This window comes from Antechinus flavipes, chromosome 5 (assembly GCF_016432865.1).
Source record: "Antechinus flavipes isolate AdamAnt ecotype Samford, QLD, Australia chromosome 5, AdamAnt_v2, whole genome shotgun sequence".
Lineage (NCBI taxonomy): Eukaryota > Metazoa > Chordata > Mammalia > Dasyuromorphia > Dasyuridae > Antechinus > Antechinus flavipes.
In genome coordinates, this window is record NC_067402.1 from 15,930,476 (window position 1) to 15,957,121 (window position 26,646).

Below are 26,646 nucleotides of genomic sequence, written 5' to 3' on the forward strand. Positions count from 1 at the left end.
TATTGACCAAATTTAAGAACAAATGAGAAGTGCTTATCAAGCTTGAAGAAAATAATCCATCAGTGGCACAATTTAAATTCACCACAGTTCTCTTATTAATCAAAGTAACACTTACTATCCTATCTCCACTTCCCATTAACAGTCATTAAGCACCGCTGCTGATTGAAGCAATTTCTTCAGGGATCTCAACCTCATTTTTAAGAGAACCTTCTCCAGTGGAAAACAATCTCAGCTAAGAACGGCGACTCAGGAGAGAGGGAGAGCCTTCTTCAATCATGCTCTGACCTTGGAGCATCAGGACCCAAGGGGGAGTTGGCCAAGGCCCCAGCATGGGCGGCTGGGATCTTTGGGTGGCAGGAGGGGTGGGATCACTGGAGAGAGGGACCTCTCGTCTCCAAACCCAAAGTGTCCAGACTAACTCCAAATAGTCATCGCTGAATCCGGAGGGGAGACTCATCTTCTTGGAACTTTTTCTGCCTTTGTCCCAGATCTGCAGTACCCTCCCCATGATGCTCCTCTCTGCCTGTGGAAACCTTACCCACCCTTAAAATTTGCATCAAATACCCCAGAAGCCATTTCTAATTAATGCTTAGTGACTGACTGACTCCCCTCCACATGTCCCTCAGTTTGAAATGATTTCCCCTTCTCCTGAAATTTATATAATCCCCAACCCCCACATACTTGGTAGTCTGCTGACTCAACATCATGGCCTCCTGGTATGTGACTTTTTTAGACCCCCTAATCTTATGCTATATACAACCTTTCCTTATGGATACATATATATATATATTTTTTTTTGCTGAGGCAATCAGGGTTAAGTGACTTTTCCAGAGTTTCTTCTTTTTCCATCAAGGCATGCTGCTGCTGGTGTGGGGCCTTTAGTGCAAAGCTTGAAGCCTTTGCTTCTGCTCTCTTTAGAATTCACTGGGATCCATGTATTGGTGGCTGTCCTTGTGAACTCTTTTTCTGAGCCATCAACATTTATTAAGTACCTACTATGTGCTAGGCACAAGTTTGCAGGCAAAGGAGACATTATTTATTTTCTATATAAAGCTTTTTTATTTTCAAAATACATACATAGATAGTTTTCAACATTCACCTTTGCAAAACCTGGTGTTCTAATTTTTTTCTCCCTTCCTTCCTACCACCTCTTCCCCTAGACAGCAAAGTAATCCAATATATGTTAAACATGTACAATTCTTCTATAATATTTCCACAATTATCATGCTGCTCAAGAAAAAACAGATCAAAAAGGAAAAAAAAATTAGAAAGAAAACAAAACAACAAGAAAAAAGTGAAGATTTAAGTAACATTGTGATCCACACTCAGTCCTTACATATTCTTCCTGGCTGCAGAAACATTATTTATTGCAAAGTTGATTTTTTTTCCTGACTCTCTCAAAGATAATTTTTCTTTGTGAAATCTGTGACTTAAATGTTTTGCTATCTGAATTTCAATATAATTGGGATTTTTGGTAATCTTATGTATTTTGTTTTATTCATTTAAATACATTCTTTTGAGAAGAGGCCCCTAAGCTTCATCATGTCATCAAGGGGTCTATGATATAAAAAGGTTAATACCCCTGCTCCAGAGGAATCCATGGGGTCCGTTGCCTTGGAGAAAATACAGGCTGAACTGGACTCAAATCTCACAGAATTCCAAAGCCTTCTCCTTTCCCTTCTAGATCCTTGTGTGCTCTGACCACTAACCTCAGTGCCGTTTTCCTTTTGGTGGATAGAAAGTCTTTCAGTCAAGGGATGAAGGAGATGTAGGATCTTCTCTTTCACTATGAAAGTCCCAATCAAGAGAAATCAAGGACTGAAATGGAATATATTGGGTGAGCAGGGAAGTAGTAGCCCCCTTCATTCCATCAAACCAGGCAAAAAAAGACCATTTTTCAATCAATGAAAAGACAAAATAATCTCAGACTTTCTTGGCTACTGATGCCTCCAAAAGAAACTTATTCCCCTGGCTTGTTTTCCCAGAAGCCTATAAGCAGGTAAGTTCAGCAGAGATTGTCAATTCTTATTTTGATAGAGTTTGGGACACCCTTCTCACAACCAATTTCTTAGAAGGCTTTAAATATGATGCTCATCATTAAGAAATGAAATGCTTATACATAGCAACAACGAGATCATGTGATGATCAACTGTGATGGATGAGGTTCTTTTCAAAAATGAGGTGATTCAGACCAATTTCAATAGACTTGTGATGAAGAGAGACATCTGCATCCAGAAAGGACTGTGGGTTCTGAATAAGGATCACAGTATTTCCCCCTTTCATTTGTTGTTTCCTTGCTTTTTTTCCTTTCTCACTTTTTTTCCTTTTTGATCTGATTTTTCTTTTGCAGCATGATAAATGTGAAACTATGTATAGAAGAATTGCACAAGTTTAACATATATTACATTGCTCGCTGTCTAGGGGAAGAGGTGGGAGAAAGGAAGGGAAGGAGAAAATTTTGGAATACAAGGTTTTGTAAAGGTAAATGTTGAAAACTATATCTTTGCATATATTTTGAAAATAAAAACTAATTTAAAAAATAAACTAAAAAATGAAAAGAAAATGAAATGTTAAGCTCAGTTTTGGATCAATAGAATGTCTGTGCCCATGAAGGCACTTACAAGGGAAAGTAAGACTGAGAAATTGTTATGTGTTATGAATAGGAGAATGTGCCAGCAGCTTCAAACATAGGATGTGTTCAAGGAGCGTGGATGACAGGAACCTGCAATGTTTCACTGATACTAAGGAGCTTGGCAATCAAAGGATTTCTTGATATTTCAGCCATTTGTTTCTATCTAGATACATACAATCAATGATGGAATATGTCATTGATTGGGTGGCATGAGGGAGGGGACAGAGCTCCAAACTGGACTCAGGAAAACCTGGATTCTAATCCTATCTGAGATGCAAATAACCACCAGTTCACTTCCCTCTGAGCTGTGGTCTCTGATTGGTGGCCGTTCACCACATCTTGTCCCAGTCTCAGCCCCACCCTGCCACTCCCTGACCGTCTCCATGCCCTGATGTCATGCTGTGTATTCCTCCTCCTCCATTCAGCCTCCAGCTCTTCTCTTATTCTCTTCATCTCCTTCTCTCTCTTTTCTCCAATCTTTGACAAAAAGGTGGCCAACTTGCCTTTGATCTCAAGTCCTTCTATTCCGCCCCCCCCATCAAATTACATTCTTAATCATCTCCTTTGCCAAATCTTCAACCTCTTGCAATTTATTGGTTCCTTCCCTACTGTTTTCAAACATACCCATTTCCCCTATTTTTTAAAGCAACCGTTATTAGCTCTTAGCAGCTCTCCAAGCCACCATCCTGCATCTCTCTTCCTTTCCCAGTCAAACTCCCAAAACCTGGCTGTTCCACTTCCTTTTCTCTTTTTTGCTCCTCAACTCTTTCTTTGTGCACTGGCTTCTGAATTCCTCACTCAGCCGAAGGCCGCTGTCTTCCGAATTCGCTGATCTCTTAACTGCAAATGTTTGGATATTCTCCCAACCTTTACTCATCTTGAATCTTGGCTGCACTCGGCAATGCTGATGCCTGTTGTCTTCTTGAGCCTTTCTTCTCCTTGGATTTTCATGACACTTCTCTCTCAGTCCTTCTGACTTTTACTTCTCATGCCTTTGTTGGAGCTTTAGTCCTTATCGGAGCTTCATACATACTATGCCCACTTAACTGTGGATGTTGCCCAAGATCCCTGATCCACATATCTGGCCCTAGGTTTTCCCCAGAACTTCAGTCTGTTTCAACAATTGCCTCCTGGGCACTTCAAAATGAATGTCCCTAAGATATCTCAAAAGTAACCCATCCCTAACTGAACTCATCTTTCCTTCCAAACCCACCCCTCCATTACATTTTCCTGTTCTGGTTTGGTCATCCCCATTCTTCCAGCCCTCTTATTTTTAACATTAGCTTTTTTCTGGACTCTTCCCTCTCCCTCCTTCCAAAGATCCAAGCAGGTACCGGATCTTGCCATTTCCATCTCCATCACTTCTCACACCTGACCCTCCGCTCCAGTTTTTCCTCCACATGCTGCCAAAAATAATTTTCCTTAGCAGCTTGAGCTGATGATGTGATGTCCTTATCCAACCAATTCTAGTGGTTTCCTAGGGCCCCTGGAATAAAATCCAAACTTCCTTGTTTACCTTTTAGAATCCTATACCCCAGCGCAGGCCCGATCCAATTTCCAATCTAACTGCACTTCTTTGGTCATTACTCCCCTTCTTAAGCCTTTGTATTTTGTGATCCAGTCAAGCTGATCTTCTCTCTGTTCCTTATCTGTGACATGCCATCTCCTATATCTAGACCATGTGACTGGATATATTTCCTCCTTACCACAGCCCGGGGTCTCTTTTTTTTTTTCAAGCATCATCTTATACATCAGAGGTTCTTAACTATTGTGTGTGTGTGTGTGTGTGTGTGTGTGTGTGTGTGTGTGTGTGTGAGAGAGAGAGAGGAGGGAGAGAGAAAGGGAGAGGGAGAAAGGGAGAGAGAAAGGGAGAGGGAGAAAGGGAGAAGAAAGGAGCGTTAGCAGTCCAGTGAAGCCTGTGGATCCTTTCTCAGAATGTTTTTAAGTTAATAAAATACAATACATAGGATTACAGAGGAAGTTCATGAGAGTGAAATATAGTTACCATTTTTTAAGTTAAAAGATAGTAGTTAAGAATTTCTGTATTTACACGAAGCCCATGTTGATCTCCATCCCCCCCCTCCCCAGCCCAACTACTGTTGCCATCTTTCCCCAGACTTTGAACTCTGCATGCTCTTTATTGTCGTGCTGTCTATATGTGCTTTGATGCTCTATTAGAAAGAGTAGGGATTGTTGCTTGTGTTCTAGCAGCCTGGCGCACAGTAGGTTTTTCCTTTCCAAAACACTCCTCTGTGGCCAACAGTCCCTCATCCATATTCTCTCCTTCAGTTAGGATGCTAGACTCGGGAGGGCAAGAACAGTCTTTGTAGTGAGCCCTGTGCCTAACACACAGTTAGTGCTTAATAATTGTCTTTTTCAAACATTCAACAACTTTTTGAGGCAGAGCTCAGTGCTGGGTACAAATGAAAGGCCTAAATGAACCCGTCTCCCTCTGCCCTCCAGAAGCTTACACTCTACCAGGTGACGCTCGTTCCCATTGGTCCAGCACTTACTCTGGGCCAGGCTTAACAAATGGTCTCATTCGGTCCTCCCGACAGCCCTGTCTTTCCCCCCAAAGCCGCCCCAAGCTTCCTCCCGCTACGTCTGCAATCTGGGCGATCACTCGTCGTTTCCTATGTCGTCTCAGGGCAAGTGACCTCACGGGAGCTCTGCCCTCATTTTCTTCTGATCTAAGGATGACAATTTTCCAGTCTGTTCTGGAGAGCGCGTTGATGATGACAAAATGCAGAAAGTAAATAAATGTTGGACCGCGTTCACTGCGCCTGGGCAGCTTAATCTTATTAAAACAGACAATCTCCTGACAGAGCCAGAGGAAAGTCTGGCTTCTTGCTTTTGTAAAATGTGTAAATGAATTAGGGGCTTTGACCTTTGCAGAGGACAGCGGAGACGGAACTGGCAGAAGACTTTCAAATCCTGGTTCTGCCTCTAATTGCTTGTGTGACTCTAGAAAAGTCACTTCCCCTCTGAGTCTCACCTTCCTCATCTAGAAATCTTTGGACAAGGTGACCTTGAATGTCCCTTCGCTCTAAAACTCTGACCTTGCAAAGCCACAAGAGTGAAAAATTTCCCAGTGATGCTGTGGGAACAGCACAGAAATCCAAGTCAGAAAGTCCACTCTAGAACCCCAGCTCTGCTCTCTAGTACATATGGAAGCTCCAGCGTCACCTCCCACCTGAAGCCTTTTCTGTCCTAATGCCCATCATCTTGCAGGTGGTGTTTTCCATATTTTCTTGCATATGTATATTATGTGTCTGCATTATCTCCTGTAGAACAGAGTCCCCTCGAAGACAGGGACTTCCGTTTTTTGACTTTGAACTTCCTGTGGTAGGAGTAGGTACTTAAGAAATATGGTAGAGTCTGGTGACTTTCCATAAATCATTACATCCTCTACACCTGTAAAGACAAAGGGTGACGTTGGAAGATCTAAATCTGTGATCTACGGTCTGCAGCTCAGGAGGCCGCTTGCCTCGCAACATCACAAACATTTTATTTGTGCAAGAGGAAAGCAAAAGGACGCAGATAATTAAAACATACAAAAACAATAATAAGGCACCGTGGCTTTCAATTACAAGGGAGCTAAGAAGCTAGCTTATTATTTCTACAAACTTTTCACTTAGCACAGTTCAGATGGAATTATTGCCATGACCTTTTAAAAATGTGAAAGAGTGAATCAATACCCTTTCAGAGGCAAGATTGTAGGAGCAGAACTGGCTGGGCTGTAATGGTGTGTATTTCTGCATCAGAAGGCAGTTGAAACCTAATTATCGTCAATCACATACAAGGTAGCTCCATGTAGTGATGAGCCAGCCTTGTGCTTGCAGAATAGGGTGTGCACAGGAATATGGATGAGAGAGAGAGAGAGAGAGAGAGAGAGAGAGAGAGAGAGAGAGAGAGAGAGAGAGACAGAGAGAGAGACAGAGACAGAGAGAGAGAGAGAGAGAGAGAGAGAGACAGAGAGAGACAGAGAGACAGAAAGATACAGAGAGACAGAGACAGAGACACACACACAGAGAAAGAGAGAGAGAGAAAACGAGAGACAGAAAGAAAGAGGGGGAGGAGGAGAGAGAGAGAAAAAGAGAGACAGAGACACACAGAGAGAAAGAGGAGAGAGAGAGAAAGAGAGAGACAGAGACAGACACACTCAGAGAAAAAGAGAGAGAAAATGAGAGACAAAGAGAGAGACAGAGACACACACACAGAGAGAGAGAGAGAGAGAGAGAGAGAGAGAGGAAGAGGAGACAGAGAGAGAGAAAAAGACACACACAGAGACAGAGAGAGAGGAGACAGAGAGAAAAGAGAGAGAAAGAGGAGGGGGGAGGAGAGAGACAGAGAGAAAAAGAGAGACAGAGACACACACACAGAGAAAGAGAAACAGAGACAGACACACACAGAGAGAAAGAGACAGACACACAGAGAGAGACAGACAGACAGACAGACAGAGACAGAGACAGAGAGACACACAGAGAGAGCATTCACACAATGCTTTTTTGAGAAAAAGGTGTGGAAGGAGCCCTGGCTATTTGGGTGCCATTGGGGTCAATCTTAAAGGTGAGTTATACAGACTGCCATTCATGTACAATAACTAACACTGGCCTGTCAGGAGCAACAACCTGTGGGTGATGTACGGCTCGGTTGGCAGCCTGCCATCCTCCAGCAGACCTTGCCGCCAAGAATCACATTTTATCGTCGAGGTCATTGGAATGCTCCCTTGGATACGTGCCATATATTATTAAAAAATAACAACTGGCCAATCAGCAGCATCTTTTAAGGCGTAAGGGCCGCCGGACAGCGGGCTGTCCCCACCCAAGACCCAGTTTTGCGTGGGGAGGACTGTCTGGAATGGCTTCCATTCTCTCTACTCATAAGGCAGCAGCACAGTCCTAAGGCTTCCGTGTGGTAATGGTATTTCAAGTTGACAGAACATTGGGGGATTCTTGCCTTTTTCTCTAACTGAAAATAGGAGACTGGCAAAGAATAAAAATCTCCAAAACTGTGACCTCAACAATGTGGTCTGAAGGGGCTCTGAGAAATTAGAGTCACGGAATCCCATTGGTAAGGCAAGGGAAGCAATCGTCCCTCTTTGGATTTTCTGTCCAATCTCATCACGCGGGGACCTTGCCCGCCAATGCCGAAATCTTCCTGCGTAGTGTAACAAATGCTTTCGGTGCCATCAATCTTTTCATACGGCATCAGAAGGCCGAGCCATGTTTTTAATTTTATTTGATAGCCTAAAGGTGGAAGTATCCACATTATGCTAATATCTTTCAACATCAGACACACAACATTATCAGATTTCATGGATATTAAGCCACATGTGAGAACGTGTTTGGGAGAAACTTCTTGTATCTCCCTCCCCTCCCGTCCTTCCCTCCCGCCACCCGTGTTGTGATGAGCTCATTCCCGGGCATTTTGGTGTTGGGACCTCCTGCGATATTCACTATCTGGAAGAGCGTTTCTAGATTTGTTTGTCATTCACAGAGAAATAAATGATTAGACATATCTGTTAACATTATGCAGTAATTGGATAATCTTTTGTTCAATGTCTTTAATGTTCCCAGAATAGAAACATTAAAAATGCACCAAAAAAAAAAAATAACAACTCGGAATACTCATTACACACAAGCAATAGTTTTTAATTTAGAAAAGGGGTCTAATTGAAATTACATTTGTTATGCAAAGTCTACCCATAATTATCTTGGCTTTAAACAAACAGAACAAACATAAAATCCCTTGAAAACCCAAAAAAGGTTCCTCTGAATTTGATGACTCTATCACTAGGACCCCATCACCACTAGAGTCCAGCGGGCCAGGGGTAGGTCCATCCAAGGTGGGCAGTGTCTGTGGGGATAACAGATGGTCTTCCACTGTACCACCCGCCAACCTTCTGGGTGACCTCTGGCTTTCATGCTCCCTCTCAGAGCTTATCTTGGCCACGTCCCCACTCATATATCCAGTTCCCGAACTTGCCAAGATCAGTCTCAGTTAAGGGCATCGTGAGGAGGTCGTGGGGGGCCTTCAGAAGCTCAAGGTGAAACCATTCTGCTGCTTGCAGAAGTCTAGAAAGTAGGGCAACCAGCAGCTTCAGAGACGGGGAAAGACTAGGGCAAGTTCTCCACAGTTCACCCACGGTGTGTGTGCATCCGTGAAACAACCACGCTCCTTACAGAGCTCATGGCTCTTTCACCCCTATTCCTCGTGTAAAGAGGAACAGAATTTATGGGGCATCAGCACTGACTGTACAGCCGCCACTCCGAGCTCTTTTTAACAATCTGTTCCTCAACATACTGTATTTCTAACGTCCCACAAGTGCTATAAAGTGATTGCCGTTGACCACTGTCTTGTTTTAATGTCCCCTCAATAATAATAAACAATAATGCTTAAAAAATCTATTCTCGTTTGGGAACATATTTCTTCCGGCAAGCTACCCTAGGATGGGAGAAAATAAATAAATAAATTTCCTCCTTGGCAGCTTAATTTGTAGATAACTGAGGTGGTTTTTCGATAGGATTTTTACATTAAATTTGGAATCTATGTGCCTCTTTAACATCATTAAGGGAATGCTGTATTGACTACACGGGCTCAGCAAAGAACCGGTTTCCGTGTGGTTATATCAATCTATTTCGGTAACACTGTACACTAGTTTTCCCCCCAGAGTACTCCTTGTAATGCTGAGAAAGTGTCAGAAATAATGACTGTCTACCTATATCTGCAATAAAACGTAGCGCATGGATATTATAGTTGTAAGTATCAAAGATTTATTTCATGACTGCAGGTAATGATGAATCTTTTAGCACAACTAATGTCTGGAGGAAACCTCTCTTCTTCTCGGAGCTGTCACACAGAGACTATTTATAGGGCCCTTAGTGCTAGGGGGTTTTAGCATAAAGAGGCAATGTGTCTAAGGTGCCACTGGATGGAAATGTTAGCGAGGGCTTCCTCTCATTGAAGATCTCTTAGTAGATGGCATTAGATTCCCTCTTTGTGTGTTTACGTCCCCCCAAAGACAGGGGACAGATGTTTAACATCAGCCCATTAATCCCTGCGCCCAGGTTCCTGTGACAGCAGAAGCCCAACAGAACGAGCCCTCTGCCTTGCCTCCGTGTAAGTGCCGCCATTTACCGCTGATTTACAGAACGGGGTCAGGCCATTAGAAACTTGGCAATCTTCTGTACAGCTGGAAAACAATATGCATGATAAGCTAAAATTCAATACCTTCTTGCACTAATTAAATGGGTTCCCACCAGGACAAAAACACAAATTACAATACGAGCCCTTTTCTGCATCCCTCTGCATTTTTCTACAGCTGTGACCAAGCTGTATTTGTGCACTCCTCCCCTGGATATTAGGTCTGCGCCTGTTCCCACGCTTTAAATAAGGGTGGTGGTCCAGTCACTGTCGGTTTAGGTTTTGGCCGCTCTTCTTAGGTGTCTTCCCAGCGCTTGACAGGTGTAGATCACCGCCCCGCACCGCCCCCAATCAAATCAAAAACCTCCCAAGATTTCCTGAGATTTGGACTTAATCCCATCCAGCAGCAGGGACTTCCTTAAAACAAACAAAGCTCAATAAAAATGATCACCGGGAAAAAAACAAATAAAAGTAGCAAGGACGACACCCGAGACTGGGTCTAAGAGAGAACCCGATTCTGGGACTAAGGCGAGTCCTTTTCGGCAGAATAGGACGACCTTTGCGTCGAAACCCAGATTTTGCTTAGGCAAGGATGGTTTAAAACAAGCACCGTTTCTCTGGGGGTGAGAAACGGAAGAGGGGATGGCAGGCGGAGATTCGCTCCTGTCAGGAACATCCCATGCTTTTCCACTTGGGTCACCCGGTATTTGGATTTCTTTTTCTTTCCCTCTTGTCTTTACACAACACAGCTCCTCCGAAAAATGTCAAGTGTGGGCTTTGGAGCCTTTCCAAGGACGTTTTGCTGAGTAGTGAGTAATATTTAGATCAAATAGGGGTTGCTTTCCAGATCTGCTCAAGGAGAAGGAGAATCAAGCTTTCGAACAGCTGGAGGTTTAAGTAAAAGCAAGATAATGATAGGTTTTCTCTCAGATCCCAAACAGGATGAATAATAATAATAATAATAACAATAATAATAGTAATAATAATAATAAAATACCTGGTAACTATAAATCTCATCAAGTCGTGGGAAAAGGACATTCTAAATCTATTAATATTTCCAGAGACATTATCTTTCTGCCGCCCCACTGACTCTGTGTCTTGTTGTATCAGGTCTATTATCTGCCTTAGAGCACCATCTAAGTGTTTTTCTTCCCCTGCTAGGAGAGCTATCTCCAGCCTTGCTGAGATACAGCCCACTGCTCCCCTGCAGGAGGACCAGAGCATCATTAACAACCAAAGACACTTCAGGCACAAGTTGGAGCTCCGGCATCTCCCAACCTTCCTGTCTCCCATCAAAATTCATCTCCTGTCACTGTTCTCCGAGCAGAAAGGGTTCTCATTACAGCATCATTCCCCCTCTTGCAAGAAACACTGATTGCTGCACTGGTGGCTTTGGAAGGCAAAGATGTAATTTAGCAAAATAATGTACCATGCTGATTAATTTAATGTAGCCCATGACTAATTATGGTAATTCATTACATCTACAATTAGGCTAAGTAATTTATTGCACTGCAGTCTCATAAAGCAGAGGATTTATATCGAGTTTTGAATGTCACCCAAAGGACATTTCTGTACCTTGTCTTTAGTGAAGCGGGATAAGGCTGCCAGCTGAGATGAGCCGAGAGAGAGAGGGAGAGGGAGAGAGGGAGAGAGGGAGAGAGAGAAAGAGAGAGAGAGAGTCAGAGACAGACAGACAGACAGAGACAGAGCTGGAAAATGAGAAAAAGAAGAGACAGAGATGGGGAGGGGAGAGAAAATATAGGTAAAGGAAGGAAAAGAGAAATACACAGCCCATCAGTCTCAAGCCTGCACACACACACACACACACACACACACACACACACACACACACACTTGTTCTGCCATCTTTGATGCTTGTATTTATTTCAGGGCAGAATTCAAGCAAGAGAAGAATTTTTCTCATAATCTCCACATGTACCTCTGTGATGATTTGGGGTTCTGTTTCTCTTCCTCTGTTTCTGCCCCTGTCTCTTTCTCTCCCTCTTTCTGTCTTTCTCTGTCTCTCTCTTTGTTTTGAGCTGCACACAGATTTTTCTCTGTCTCTGTCTTTCTCTTTCTCTGTCTCTTTTTGTTTTGAGCTGCACAGATTTCTCTCTGTGTCTGTCTTTGTCTCTCTCTTTTTGTCTCTGTCTCTGTCTCTTTCTATCTCTCTATTTTGAGCTGCACACAGATTTCTGTCTGTCTTTCTCTTTCTGGCTCTGTCTACCTTTTTGTTTTGAGCTACACATAGATTTCTCTCTGTCGCTCTTTCTGTCTCTCTGTCTCTTTATTTTGAGCTGCACACAGATTTCTCTCTGTCTCTCTCTGTCTCTTTATTTTGAGCTGCATACAGATTTCTCTCTGTCTTTCTGTCTGTCTCTTTTTGTTTTGAGCTGAACACAGATTTCTGTCTCTATCTCCCTGTCTGTCTCTCTCTTTCTGTCTTTCTCTTTATTTTGAGCTGCACAGATTTCTCTCTGTCTCTGTCTTTCTATCTCTGTCTTTTTGTTTTGAGCTGCACAGATTTCTCTCTGTCTGTCTTTGTCTCTCTCGTTTTGTCTGTCTTTATGTCTCTCTTTGTTTTGAGCTGCACACAGATTTCTCTCTGTGTGTCTCTGCCTCTCTCTGTCTCTGTCTCCCTGTTTCTTTTTGTTTTGAGCTGAACACAGATTTCTCTCTGTGTCTTTGTCTCTCTGTCTCTGCTCTCTCTCTATCTTTGTCTCTCTCTCTCTGTGTCTCTCTTTCTGTCTCTGTCTCTTTATTTTGAGCTGCACAAAGATTTCTCTCTGTCTCTGCCTCTCTCTTTCTGTCTCTTTTTCCCTGTCTCTTTTTGTTTTGAGCTGAACAGATTTCTCTCTTTCTTTCTCTCTCTTTGTCTCTGTCTCTCTCTCTTTGAATCTGTCTCTCTCCTGTCTCTGTCTCTTTGTTTTGAGCTGCACACAGATTTCTATGTCTGTCTCTTGTCTCTCTTATTCTCTCTTTTTGTTTTGAGCGGGACAGATTTCTCTCTGTCTCTATCTCTGTCTGTCTCTGTTTTGAGCGGACAGATTTCTCTCTTTCTCTGTCTGTCTCTGTTTTGAGTGGGACAGATTTCTCTCTGTCTCTGTCTCTATTTGTCTCTTTGTTTTGAGCTGCACACAGATTTCTCTCTGTCTCTCTGTCTCTGTCTCTGTCTCTGTCTGTCTGTTTTGAGCAGGGCAGATTTCTCTCTGTCTCTGTGTCTCTGTCTCTGTCTCTTTGTTTTGAGCTGCACACAGATTTCTCTCTGTCTCTGTCTCTGTCTCTCTCTGTTTTGAGCAGGACAGATTTCTCTCTGTCTCTGTCTCTGTCTGTCTGTTTTGAGTGGGACAGATTTCTCTCTGTCTCTGTCTCTCTCTGTCTCTTTGTTTTGAGCTGCACACAGATTTCTCTCTGTCTCTGTCTCTGTCTCTCTCTGTTTTGAGCAGGACAGATTTCTCTCTGTCTCTGTCTCTGTCTGTCTGTTTTGAGTGGGACAGATTTCTCTCTGTCTCTGTCTCTCTCTGTCTCTTTGTTTTGAGCGGGACAGATTTCTCTCTGTCTCTGTCTCTGTCTGTCTCTGTCTCTGTTTTGAGCCGGGCAGATTTCTCTCTGTCTCTGTCTCTGTCTGTCTCTGTCTCTGTTTTGAGCCGGGCAGATTTCTCTCTGTCTCTGTCTCTGTCTCTGTCTGTCTCTGTCTGTTTTGAGCAGGACAGATTTCTCTCTGTCTCTGTGTCTCTGTCTCTGTCTCTTTGTTTTGAGCGGGACAGATTTCTCTCTGTCTCTGTCTCTCTCTGTCTCTTTGTTTTGAGCGGGACAGATTTCTCTCTGTCTCTGTCTCTGTCTCTGTCTGTCTGTTTTGAGTGGGACAGATTTCTCTCTGTCTCTGTCTCTCTCTGTCTCTTTGTTTTGAGCGGGACAGATTTCTCTCTGTCTCTGTCTCTTTGTTTTGAGCCGGGCAGATTTCTCTCTGTCTCTGTCTCTCTCTGTCTCTGTTTTGAGCCGGGCAGATTTCTCTCTGTCTCTGTCTGTCTCTGTCTCTGTTTTGAGCCGGGCAGATTTCTCTCTGTCTCTGTCTCTGTCTCTGTCTGTCTCTGTCTCTTTGTTTTGAGTGGGACAGATTTCTCTCTGTCTCTGTCTCTGTCTGTCTCTGTCTCTTTGTTTTGAGCGGGACAGATTTCTCTCTGTCTCTGTCTCTCTCTGTCTCTTTGTTTTGAGCGGGACAGATTCTCTCTGTCTCTGTCTCTGTCTCTGTCTGTCTGTTTTGAGTGGGACAGATTTCTCTCTGTCTCTGTCTCTCTCTGTCTCTTTGTTTTGAGCGGGACAGATTTCTCTCTGTCTCTGTCTCTGTCTGTCTCTGTCTCTTTTTGTTTTGAGCGGGACAGATTTCTCTCTGTCTCTGTCTCTGTCTCTCTCTGTCTCTTTTTGTTTTGAGCGGGACAGATTTCTCTCTGTCTCTGTCTCTTTGTTTTGAGCGGCAGATTTCTCTCTGTCTCTGTCTCTCTCTGTCTCTGTTTTGAGCCGGGCAGATTTCTCTCTGTCTCTGTCTGTCTCTGTCTCTGTTTTGAGCGGCAGATTTCTCTCTGTCTCTGTCTCTGTCTCTGTCTGTCTCTGTCTCTTTGTTTTGAGCGGGACAGATTTCTCTCTGTCTGTCTCTGTCTGTCTCTATCTCTTTGTTTTGAGCGGGACAGATTTCTCTCTGTCTCTGTCTCTCTCTGTCTCTTTGTTTTGAGCGGGACAGATTTCTCTCTGTCTCTGTCTCTGTCTCTGTCTGTCTGTTTTGAGTGGGACAGATTTCTCTCTGTCTCTGTCTCTCTCTGTCTCTTTGTTTTGAGCGGGACAGATTTCTCTCTGTCTCTGTCTCTGTCTCTGTCTGTCTGTTTTGAGTGGGACAGATTTCTCTCTGTCTCTGTCTCTCTCTGTCTCTTTGTTTTGAGCGGGACAGATTTCTCTCTGTCTCTGTCTCTGTCTGTCTCTGTCTCTTTGTTTTGAGCCGGACAGATTTCTCTCTGTCTCTGTCTCTGTCTCTCTCTGTCTCTTTGTTTTGAGCGGGACAGATTTCTCTCTGTCTCTGTCTCTGTCTCTCTCTGTCTCTTTGTTTTGAGCGGGACAGATTTCTCTCTGTCTCTGTCTCTGTCTCTGTCTGTCTCTGTCTCTTTGTTTTGAGCGGGACAGATTTCTCTCTGTCTCTGTCTCTGTCTGTCTCTGTCTCTTTGTTTTGAGCGGGACAGATTTCTCTCTGTCTCTGTCTCTCTCTGTCTCTTTGTTTTGAGCGGGACAGATTTCTCTCTGTCTCTGTCTCTGTCTGTGTCTCTGTCTGTCTCTTTGTTTTGAGCGGCAGATTCTCTGCCTGACAGCTCGGGAGAGCTGGCCCAGCGAGGGCCCGGGGCGGGTGGGAGCTGCTGGGGCCGGGCGCGACCCCCGGGTATTATCTGCGCGCCCGGGGAGGCCCCGGGTGGGGATGGCCGCGGGGCCGCGGTTCCCCTGCGGATTGGGCGGCGGCGGCCGGCCGTCTTCAACAAAGGCTCCCGCTCGGCTTCCTCGGGCTGGGTGAAAGGGGCCGGCCCCTCACCGGGGGAAGCCGCAAGCCTCGCATTATTTTGAAATACGGCCTCTCTCGTCCCCCGCAGCAGGGTTTGCTCCAGCAAGGGTGCACTTCGGAGACCAATTTGTTTAGCTGATCACTGTCTCTTTGACGTGGCTGCAAATGTTACCTTTCTTTTTCAATCAAAAACACAGCAGGGCGTACCATCTGTTTGGCACAGGCGCGCGCTCGCTTCCCCGATGCCTTTTTGTGAAGATCGTTTTACGTGGCAATTGGCGAAAAAGCTTTCCTTCCTCGCCTTAAAAAGACCCCTACACCTAAGTGAGGAAAGCGGGCGCCTGGGCGCCGGGGGGAGGGGGGCGGGAAGCCCGGCCCCCGGGGGACAGCGCGCCGCCGGGCTGGGCTTCGGTCCGGTCTGGAAGTACCCGGCCGCCCCGGCTGTTTACTTAAGCCAGACGTGTTTACCGAGGACGGGCGACGGCGGGGAGCGGGCCGCCTCCCCCCGCGCCCCCTTTGTTCCGGGAGGCCCGGGGCCGGCCGGCCGGCCTCCCCCGCGCCCAGCAGGGCTCGGAACCAGAACCCGGCCCCAAACAGGAGCGGCCCCGTATTAAATCGTCATTAGGTAACAAAAGCTAGCAGGAAGGCGGTTAACTCTTTTCCCAGCTCAGATGCTGCTCAGAGCAATGAGGGCCCCCTAAAGTAAGAACAGATGATCAGCACCACACGCGGAAGCCGCGGGGAGGCTCGCCCGAGCTCCGAGGGCTCCGCAGAATACAAATGAATCCTCCTCCTCCTCCCAGCCCCGCACCCGGGCCAGACCTCATTAGGATTCCGCCGCTTTCCGCTTTTCTAATGTTAATGTAGCGCTTATATAAGAAACGCAACGGGGTGGGGGTGGGGGCACTTTAGGCCCCAATTATGCTCGGCGTAATATCATAATTCGGAAAACAGGCCGCAATCGGGGTTCAGGGAGCGCCTCCGCCTGCTTTAGCCCGGGCTCCTCCCGCACCTGCGAGCCCGCCCCCCTGCCGAGAATGGATGGGGGGGGGGCGAGCCTCTGTGGCCATCTTGGAGCGGCGGGGGCCACAATGCGGTTTTATTGGGGGGGGGAGGTGACAGGGCGCGTTTTTAACGCCGTGACTAAGGAGCAGATCGCGGCGGCCCGAGCTCCTCTCCCCGCGAAAGGCACCATGGTCCATCACGGCCATAAACAACTGTAGGAGTTCTCCGCGCCCCCGGAGAAGTCGGGGCCCGAGGGCCGCGGCCGGCTTTGTCTGCAGCGCCGCGCCGAGCCGAGGGAGCACAAAACCCTCGCTCGGCCGCATCAAAAGCCGATTTATGCCCTTTTGTCAAGAGCAGGAAAAAGTTGGTTAACGTTTGAAAAGGGAGCAGTAATGTAAATTTATTGACAATTTTATTGTAATAATTAGATGTTTACACAGTCTGGACATTGTGGCTAAATCACTCCAAGCATGTTTATTTGCAGGGGACCGTTTTCTGGGCTCTGCGGCAGGTTCATTAAGAAGACAGACTGGAGGAGGACTCAAAGAAACGAGCAGCGCCCATTCTTCCCTTTCCGGGCCGCATCCCTCTTCCTTTCGTTGCCTTAAAAAAATAAGTCCTACAAACAACGAGGTCAAATACAGACTCCTCCACACGGGCAAAAGGCCGTTCTCTCCTTCCTCCCCAGCCCGGCTTCCAGCCCTAGCAGGGACGGACATTAGCTCTCCGTTCTTATTGTTCTCAGTAATGAACGGGGATGAAAAAGAAACTCCAGCCCACGGGCTGGAGACATTTCTTGTGAGGCTGGCTGGCTGTTTCTCTGTTGGGTTCTCTCTTTCTGTCTCTTCTTTCTCTCTCTGTTTCCCTTTCTCTGGTTTTCTCTTTCTCTCTCCCTGTCTTTCTGTCTCTCCACTCTCTCTGGTTCACTCTTTTTCTTTCCCTTTCTTTCACTGTCTCTCTCTCTTTTTTTTCTCTTTCTCTTTACCTCCTTTCTCTCTCATTCACTCTGGTTTTCTCTTTCTCTGTCTCTGGTTTTCTCTTTCCTTTCCCTCTGTCTCTGGTTTTCTCTTTCTCTTTCCCTCTGTCTCTAGTTTTCTCTTTCCCTCTCTCTGTCTCTGATTTTCTCTTGCTTTCTCTTTGTCTCTTTCCCTCTCTCTGTCTCTAGTTTTCTCTTTCTTTCCCTATGTCTCTTTCCTTTCTCTGTCTGCCTCTCTCACACAGTGGATTCCTCTTTGGATATATTTGAAGGCAAAAAAAAAAAAAAAAAAAAACCTCCTCATTTATAGTGATAAATATTTCTTGAGGCCTCTCCCAGAGCAGATTAATGGGTAAAATTTCAATGCCAGTTGGCCTAAATCTAAAAGCTCCACATGGCTCTTTTCTATTAATTTTTGGTTTCCATACTAATCTTGAATGGGATGCTCCAAGATGGTTTTTCATGTTTTCAAACTAAGCTCAAACATGACAGGCTTTTCAATTCATGCAAAACAAACAAACAAACAAAACAACAAGAAAAAAGCAGAAAAAGAAAACAAACCAAACCAAACCTCCCATCTTGAATAAAATTATCTTATAGGAAAGCTATAAAGTGAAGATAATTTTATTGCATAGAATGTATTTAGTAAGAGAAGCAGAAAAAGCAATTATATCCATTTTTAAAATGTAAAAACTGTTTAAAAATTAAGGTGGTAAATGTAAGCCTTTAATGTTTTTCCAGCCTTGGTCTATTCACTTCTATTAGAATTAAGTAGTGATCAATATGGAGCATTTATTGCTATGCACCCCATGCACCAAGGGAAACATGCTCTGCACATGAAAGCATGCGTGTGGAGCCCAAAATTCTCTCTTACAAACCACTGAGAAAAGGAAGCAAAAGTTTCGCCGACGTGGACCAGCACCGGCTCTAACTACAGAGGCCCTCTCCAGCTCCTGCCCCTTACCAAAGGCCATCGATGAAGATGAGATTTGGAAGCAAGTTACCTGAGCCTGCTCACAATGCTAAGGAAAATGCCCATTCCAAGAGGGCAGCCCTCACAGGGACCCATGGCACTGTCCACTAGCCTCATCAAGCACTGTGGGGCTTGTTTTTAAAGGTAACAGAACTATATTTTTCACTTTTTCATTGGGAGCAAGATAAATAAAAAACCCCAACCCAGAAAGTCATTTCAAGAACAATTCCTATCCATCGACAACTAACTTTCAAAAAACGTTATTGAACAAACCAGACATGGCGGATGTTATTTAATACACATACGTTGGTTATTTGACTGAAAAAATGGAGTTTTGAGTGGTCCTGACTGGTAACAAATATATTTAATAACCTTAAATAAACTTAAACTTACTTTGATATCTATACTTCAAAGTAATTCAAGACATGAAAAATGCATTTAAAAATCAGATCATAAAAGCCATTATTATTTGAAAGAATATGCTCAATTTTTTAGATAATTTAAATTATTTAAAGACTCCTTTTGCATTTTTTATTAACTTTGCCTAAAGTTATAACATTCAAGCTTTAAGGTTAACTAACATGCAATGAGCTGCTATTTTGCTCTAGCTCTAGCTCTGTATTTTCACAGAACTGAAATTCAGTAAATTGTTCCATTGCAAGGCTGGCTGGTGCCTAGTCTTTGAACCAGAGAGCTTTGATTTGGGAGCGGGTCATTAACTAGAAACTGTGTGGGTACCCAGTGCTACAAAACAGTTAAGGGAGGAATTGCCAGCAAGTTAAGAGGCTCACAAGATGGCAGCTAAATCTGATCGACCATATGCAACACACAATTTGGATTCTGCAATGAACTGAGATTAAGAGATCATCGGAAAAGCAGATTTGGGGATTTCCTCATCTTTTTGATGGGTGGGTCGTAATGACCCCAAGTAAGAGTCGATGAAACTTCTCATGCCTAAGGTTAAGGGAATAATAAATGCAGATTCTTTGAACTGATTTACATGACTTTTCATTTAAGAAAACATTCCCCAAAGATTAGTTGAATCCATATACGTGACCCATAGATGTGGTACCACGAAAGGTTTACCATTAAGGTTAACATGTGATGAGCTGCTATTTTGCTCTTTCTCTAGCCCTCTATACTCACAAAACTGAAATTCATTGGGTCAGAGGGCCTGACTTTAAAAACTTTATTTATTACCTTTGCAAATGCTTAGCTGAGTGCCTGGCATACAGTAAGAGCTTAGTGCTTTCTGATTGATTTTGGAAAAAAAAAGTCATGGTTTCTCCAACAGTACCAGGGATAGCAGGTCTATCTGAACCCTGTTATTTCTACTCGATCATTTCAGTAAGAAAGAACGTTTTGTTTTGTTCACTCTTCAGCTCAATTATTGAGGTTGGAATATGTGTGCAGAAGTCTGCATTTTTTTTTTTTTTAGACCATCAAACAGATGAGAATTTAACAATTCAATCCCTTAAAAAAATGTACAGTTTTAGAGGTGGAAGGGACCTTAGGGATCATCCAGTGCACGCATCTGTCCGGTTCTTTTTATTAGTTTTAGAGGCTATTCCTGTCTTCATTACCTCCTTGATTCTCGCCACAACCCTGGAAGGTAGATATGACAGGTGATATCGATGACCTAGATTTCACAGAGGAAATGGAAGCACAGAGAAACTGATGGAGTTGAGATCATGTGAGAGACTTCTTAAGGCAGGGATGAAGACCAGAATCTAAGTCTGTTTGGCACAGGGTCACTAACACAAGGATGTAAGAACCCAGATGGCTAAAAACCATCTTTCCCTAAAAGGTGTCCCACTCAGCCACCTGAATGATGGAGGCATTACCTCTCTATGGAGTGAGCCATTGTTGTTGTTGTTATTATTATTATTATTATCTATTTCTCTCCATTCCAGTCCTTTGCCAAGACTTCTGGGGGTGCGAAGGCCCTCTGTGCTCACGAAGGCTGTGCCAGCAAAGCACAACTTCCGGATTTTTGAGGACGGGCCAGCGGCCAACAGCGGTCTATCAAGTGGGGACAAATGAGATCAATTTTGAAGAAGCTCAACGCCAGCTTGACCACCGTGGAAATGAATGTTTTGACCATGGAAACTCCTGAAAAGCCTCTCCTCTCAGTTACAGAGTGGCATTCCAAGGAGGTGGAGGGAGTGCTCACATCGACTAAATTACAAAATAGGAAAAGATTATTTTAATTTAAATACACAGTCCATTAGCTCTTTGGTCTCCACTCACAGTTATTTATTTCAGTAGCTGCCAATGTCGTTTCAAGAATTGTCACTGAAACAAACGTTCTCATTGCATTAAACAACTTCCTCAGCCTTGTGCTCTTGTCTATCCGCCTGTTTGTCTCTGATTCTGTCTCTTTTTCTGTGTCTGTTTCTGTCTTTTTCTGTGTCTCTGTTTCTATTTCTATCTGTCTGTCTCTGTTTCTGTTCCTGTTTCTGTGTCTCTGTGTCGGTTTGTCTCTCTCTGTCTTTTTCTGCGGCTGTCTCCATTCCTGTCTCTGTCTCTTTCTGTGTCTCTATTTCTGTCTCTGTCTTTTTTTGTGTCTCTGTTTCTATTTCTGTCTGTCTCTGTTTCTGTTCCTATTTCTGTGTCTCTGTGTTGGTCTGTCTCTCTGTCTTTTTCTGCATCTGTCTCTGTTCCTGTCTCTATCTCTTTTTGTGTCTCTATTTCTGTTTTTTTTTTTTTTTTTTTTTTTTTTTTTTTTTTTTTTTTTTGGGCTGTTACTGTCTGTCTCTCTGTTCCTGTCTCTCTGTCTTTCTTTGTCTCTGTACCTATCTGCTTCTTCTTCTGTCTCCGCTCCTGTCTCTTTGTCTTTCTTTTTCTGTGTCTGTCAATCTCTCTCTGTTTCTTTTTCTGTATGTTTGTCTTTTTCTGTATCTGTCTGTCTCTGTTCCTGTCTCTGTCTCTGTCTTTTTCTGTGTCTGTTTCTTTTTCTGTATGTTTGTGTCTCTTTTTCTGTCTGTCTGTCTCTCTGTTCCTGCCTCTGTCTTTTTCTGTGTCTGTTTCTTTTTCTGTGTGTTTGTCTTTTTCTGTGTCTGTCTGTCTCTGTCTCTGTCTTTTTCTGTGTCTATTTCTTTTTCTGTGTGTTTGTCTCTCTTTTTCTGTGTCTGTTTCTTTTTCTGTGTTTGTCTCTGTCTTTTTCTGTCTGTCTGTCTCTCTGTTCTGTCTCTGTCTCTGTCTCTTTCTGTGTCTATTTCTTTTTCTGTATGTTTGTCTCTGTCTTTTTCTGTGTCTATCTCTGTTCCTGTCTCTGTCTCTGTCTTTTTCTGTGTGTTTGTGTCTCTGTCTTTTTCTGTCTGTCTGTCTCTCTGTTCCTGTCTCTGTCTCTGTCTTTTTCTGTGTGTTTGTGTCTCTGTCTTTTTCTGTCTGTCTGTCTCTCTGTTCCTGTCTCCGTCTCTGTCTTTTCCTGTGTCTGTCTGTCTGTCTGCCTATCTGTGTCTCTCTCCCCTTACTCCCTCACACTAGAACAAAAGTATCCTAAGGCACTGCCTACCTGAGCCTAGTCTGCTCCTACCCTGCGTTAATGCCCTCTCTATTTAATTTAGATCTCGCGTCCAGGAGGGGACTGTGACTAATTCTGTGTTGGAATAGCCCCTAGCACATTGTTGGCACTTGAATGTAATTATTCAACATGGAATCATTTAATTAGATAGGAAAAGAAATGGCAGACAATGTTGCGCCGGTGACACACCAGAAAACAAATACACGGACAGCCCGGAAGCCGGCAACAGCCAGAGAACACCTGAGCTCCCCCGGCTCCCGGGCTCTCTCCTTGCTCTGGACGGCTCCCGGGGCACTCGGCCCCAGCGGCCGACACAGACGGTCCACAGAGGGGGAAGAACTATCAGGTCCTGCGTCCTTGAATGTCTCCACTCCCCGGGCGAGCCTGAGGAAGGGAAAAGCAGAGACAGGGGCTGGGGTGAGGGAGCACGAGAGAGCCCACAGACCACGGATGCATGAGCTGGGAATCGGAGACAAGGAGCGCAATCATCTGGATGGGAGAGCCCTTTTTCCACCGAGGGGACCTGTTCAGGGGGCAGCTACAGATTGGGATGGTCCAAAGTCGTTCCCTTCCCAGCAAGGGGGAGATGGGCCCTGGGCCCGGGCAAGAGGAGATCCCACTTTGGGCCAATCCGAACGCCGCCCAGCCCTTTCTCGGGGCCACAGGAGGGCCCACGCTCTTCAGAGCGTTCTAAACCGTGAAAAACATCAGTGACAAGGACAGTGACTTCAACCGCCTCCACCCCGGAGCGTCTAATTAATGAAACCCTAGTTCTTGCCAGGAGGCGTCCGACAGTTCCCAACAAGCAAAGCAAGGGCCGAGCCGTGAGCGTTCAGGCGGAGGGGCCCCTGAGGTCACTCGCTGGTTCTGGGGTCACCTTGCTAAGCACAAATGTGTGTTGGAGGGCCCGTCTCCAAACGGGCGCACGCCTGTCAGCGCTGCTCGGGCATCCCGGCCCAGAGACGGCGCGAGATCAACCCGAGCCCGGAACGGATCCGCTCGCTGACGGAGAGCTGGGGTAGTTGGCAGCCCTCTGGTCTCCCCTTGATGGGAGTCTCTCTGGCTCAGCAAGGACTCAATGCCGCTGCCGGCTCATCCTGTCCGACGCCCAACCCCAGGGAAGGAGCTCGTGCTCCCCGCACTCAGACTTCCCAGGCTCAGGCTGTTCAGCTGCTTAAAACTTTGGCCCGGGAAGCGTGGAATTAGGAAAGCAGAAGACGGGGACTGGGGGTGAGGTCGTGGCTTCTCTCAGCATCTTCTGAGCCCAGCTGTCTTTCCAGCCTGGCCATACGTGGCCCTCCCATGCACACTCTGGGTTCAGCCAAAGTGGCTTCCGGCTCATCCTGCCCGACACTTTCTGTACCTTTGCCCGGGCTGTTCCCTCAGGCCTGGCAAGCGTTCCCTCCTCCCCTCAGCACATTAGGAGTCTCCTATACAAAGCTCTCTCTCTGTCCCCCTCCCAAATTGCCATGTATTTATTTTGGCATTTGCTTATATCTGTGGTCCGGCCTTCTCTGGGTAGAATGGAAGCTCCTTGAGGGTATATAATCTTTTTGAGGTTTTTTATTTTGATTTTTGTATCCTAAGGGCCTAGCGCAGTGCTTGGAACATAGTAGGTGCCTAATGTTTGCAGACTGATTGACAGCAGGGCTATTAGAGGGTCCTCTAGCCTGCGAGACCAGAGGCAGGGAGGAAACTGACTCAGGAGGAAACTTTTCCCGTGGGTAAGATTCCAGCTGCTCGGGGGACAGCGTGGCCACCACGGTCCTTCTGTGAGCGATGTTTCAATGAACCAATATCTCCGACCAGCTGGCAAGTCAACTGAGCGCCTACCAGCCGGGGAGGATTAACTAGGCGCTTAGTCTGCCTGCTGCCTCCTGGAAAATTAAAGCTACCATCTGACCCCAGAGCTGCAGCTAAATGGGGCGAACCCAGATCTGGAGTCACAAAGTCTTAGGTTCAAGACCACCTGCTGTGGCCTGTACGAGCCTGAGCAAGCTGCTTCACTTCTGTGCCTCAGTTTCTTGTTTGTAAAGTACCCCCTGGGGTTGTTGGGAGCATAAAGAGAGATATTTGTAAAGATCACACACACACACACACATGTTAGATGTCATGTATGTGTGTGGGACAAAACAAGCATTTGTCAAGTGCCTCCCCTTGTACCAGAAACTGTGTGCTGCGCCGTGGGGATACAAGCAAGTTACAATCTCACGGGGGAAGAAAGTACTGGAAGGGAGTGGAAGAGAAGGGGGAGAGGGAGGTCCGGGCCAGCCATGATAGCTGAGTCTGGAGCAGGAGAAGGCGAGCTTCTGGTCTGGAGTCTTTCTCAAAACGGGCATTGGGAGGTTCTGGGGCTGAGGGCAGGAAGGAGGAGAAGGCAAGGAGGAAGGAGTTCGGCTCTGGAGTTAGAAGCGGCGCTGGGAAAGGGATCCGGCACAGACCCCTTTGTCCATCAGAAGGACCGCTTCTCAAAATGTTCTCAAACGAATACAATAGAACACGCGGGATGACAGAAGAAACCAGTCATCCTGAAATATAGTCCTCCCCATATTTAAAACCGAATTCCCAGACCCCAGGTGAAGAACCTCTGACCTAGGCCGTCCTTCCTAACCTGCAGATCAAGGCCTGAAGTCAGTACAGGTCACACAGGAATTAAGTGAAGCTGAGATTCAGACCCAGTCGTCTAGTCTACAATCAGCACTCGTCACGTGGGACGGGCTGGTGGGGGAAAGCGCTCCCTGCGCTATCTCATTGGTTGGAATTCCTTTTCTTCCGGAGCAGTCATCTTTAACCAGTGAACATTCGCTCCGTTTATTATTTTTTTTCTGTTCTCTGAAAGTACCTGTGGGGCAATTTCCACAAAGGAGGTGAATTGTGGCTCAAGCTCCAAAACGGGGACCATTTATGCGCACGGATTACACGTGCATAAATTCCTCTTGTCGACTCAAGGCCAATAAATAGAAGCCAGACAAGAACACTTCCCATCTGGCTGGAACCGAATGATGAACAGTAACAGCAAAGCAGAGAGGATGAGGAGAGAAGTGGAGGGATTCCTCTTCTGGGCTCCACTGCGGGTTATCCAGTCGACATCCTGACCGACCCCGAGAGACCCCTGCCCATGATACTTCATGCTGGTAGAGTGTTCTAGACCCTCAAAGCTCTCACAGAATTCGCAGAACCCAACGTTCCAAAGAATTATTCATTTTTAAAACATACTCCCCCTCACCGATGAAAGGCCAACTTAAACCAAAGACAAGGTGTGAGTTACAACAAAATCAATTTGTCATTGGATTTGGCCACTTTGGAACCACTCACGTCCAATACTTCCTTCCCTAGCCAGTGAAGAATCAGTTCTCGGACTCAGGAATTAGAACGGGTCCTTTGGTTGTCTTCAAGAATCAGACACAATCGGATAGATGCTGGCTGGGCCCTTGGGACCCAAGGCAGCCTGGAAAGTAGGAGTGGACAAAGGCGTCAGAAGTTTTTGGTGCTTTCTCTGTGGTCTTTGAAGAAAAGACTCAAACAGGAATTTTTCATGGAAAAATTGTTTTGAGGAAGGAGTTCAATAGCTGCTTTGACATTTTTCTTTTTCCTCCTCCTATTCTGGGCCTCCCTACCATTAAAATCAATTCTGTTCGTTTAATCTTTAAAATATTATTTTCAAGAGTAGAAAAATGTTGATTTTAGACATTCAGGGGAAAAGGCAAAAAACGGATTAGACTTAAAATCCATGAACTAGTTTTAAAACACAATTCAGTAATGATATTTCAATATAATCGGTTTCCTCTGTTATCTATTTTGCTGACTGCATTTAAAAATCTGATTCTGAGAGGGGGTCCTCAGGCTTCACCAGATTGACTACCAAGGGATAAGGTTACATGAAAATAACAAAAGACTCTGTGTCTTGGAGAAAGGGATTTTGTTCGCCCTTTCGGTCTCAAGTTTGGGGAGCCCAACATCGGCTAAAAAGTGTTTGCTGAGTGTCTGCTTCATATTCCCAACCATCTTTAGTAGATGTGCTAGTCTTAACACAGTCAACCTTGTTGGCAAAAATTAAAAAATAAAAATTCTCCTATAACCAGATTCCACCTGATGCTTCCATGAGTTGCCAAATGTCGTGATGAACGCTCTAGATCTGACCCTCGGTGGGGTTTACAACAGCTCTGCCGGGGCAGATTGCCTCTGACTGCCCTGGCTGGAGCAGAGGAGACTGGACATTGCTAGTTCCCCCTCCTGCCGGCCAAAGGCTTAAGTTAGATGCCAACGGCAGATTAAAAACCCAGAACACTATTTTAAGAATGTGCTCCACTTATTTGTGTCTCTTAGTAGGGCATAAAAGTCAGGACTCAGCTGTTCCGCTCTCATTCGGGTGTGCTGGACATCCAAGCAAAGCCGTGGGTTCTCAACGGCTCGAATCCCCCCAGTGTTGGTGACCCCCCAGAATGGCTTCTCTGAGTCTGCTGGAGAGAGGGAGGAGTAAGCAGAAAGCCCTTCTCTGTGAGGGGGGGCAGAAGATCGGACCTGGGGAACCCCGGCAGGGGCTTCCCCAAACTGGGCAGGCGCCGTGGGTCACGGTGGCGCAGCTTCAGGACTCAAATCTCCACCCCTGTGCTAGCCTGGCAGCCACCCCGGGGGAGCACCATCCCAAAGGGCAGGCGGCCCGGGATGGAGCTCAGAGCTTTCTGGAGTGACACAGGCCGGCTCGGTCACTGGCTCCGGCCGAGAAAGACTCAAGGCCAAAGGGAAAGTTGGTGGCGGAGTTTGATTAGAACTCAGCTCTCCTGATGCTGGAGAGGCCAGTCAGTCAATCAACATAGATTAGGCACTTACTGTATGCCAAGCCTTGTGA

At 45.5% G+C, this 26,646-nt stretch overlaps 1 protein-coding gene across 1 annotated transcript in view; it reads right to left on the reverse strand.

The window, feature by feature from the left end:
• Positions 1 to 16,717: 16,717 nt before the first annotated feature.
• The window catches only part of SKAP2 (src kinase associated phosphoprotein 2), a 163,107-nt gene continuing 153,178 nt past the window's right edge, over positions 16,718 to 26,646 (reverse strand). The window contains exon 13 of the mRNA XM_051963490.1: positions 16,718 to 16,925. The gene's annotated coding sequence lies outside the window, so the exon portion shown is untranslated. The remainder of the gene's footprint in view (positions 16,926 to 26,646) is intronic.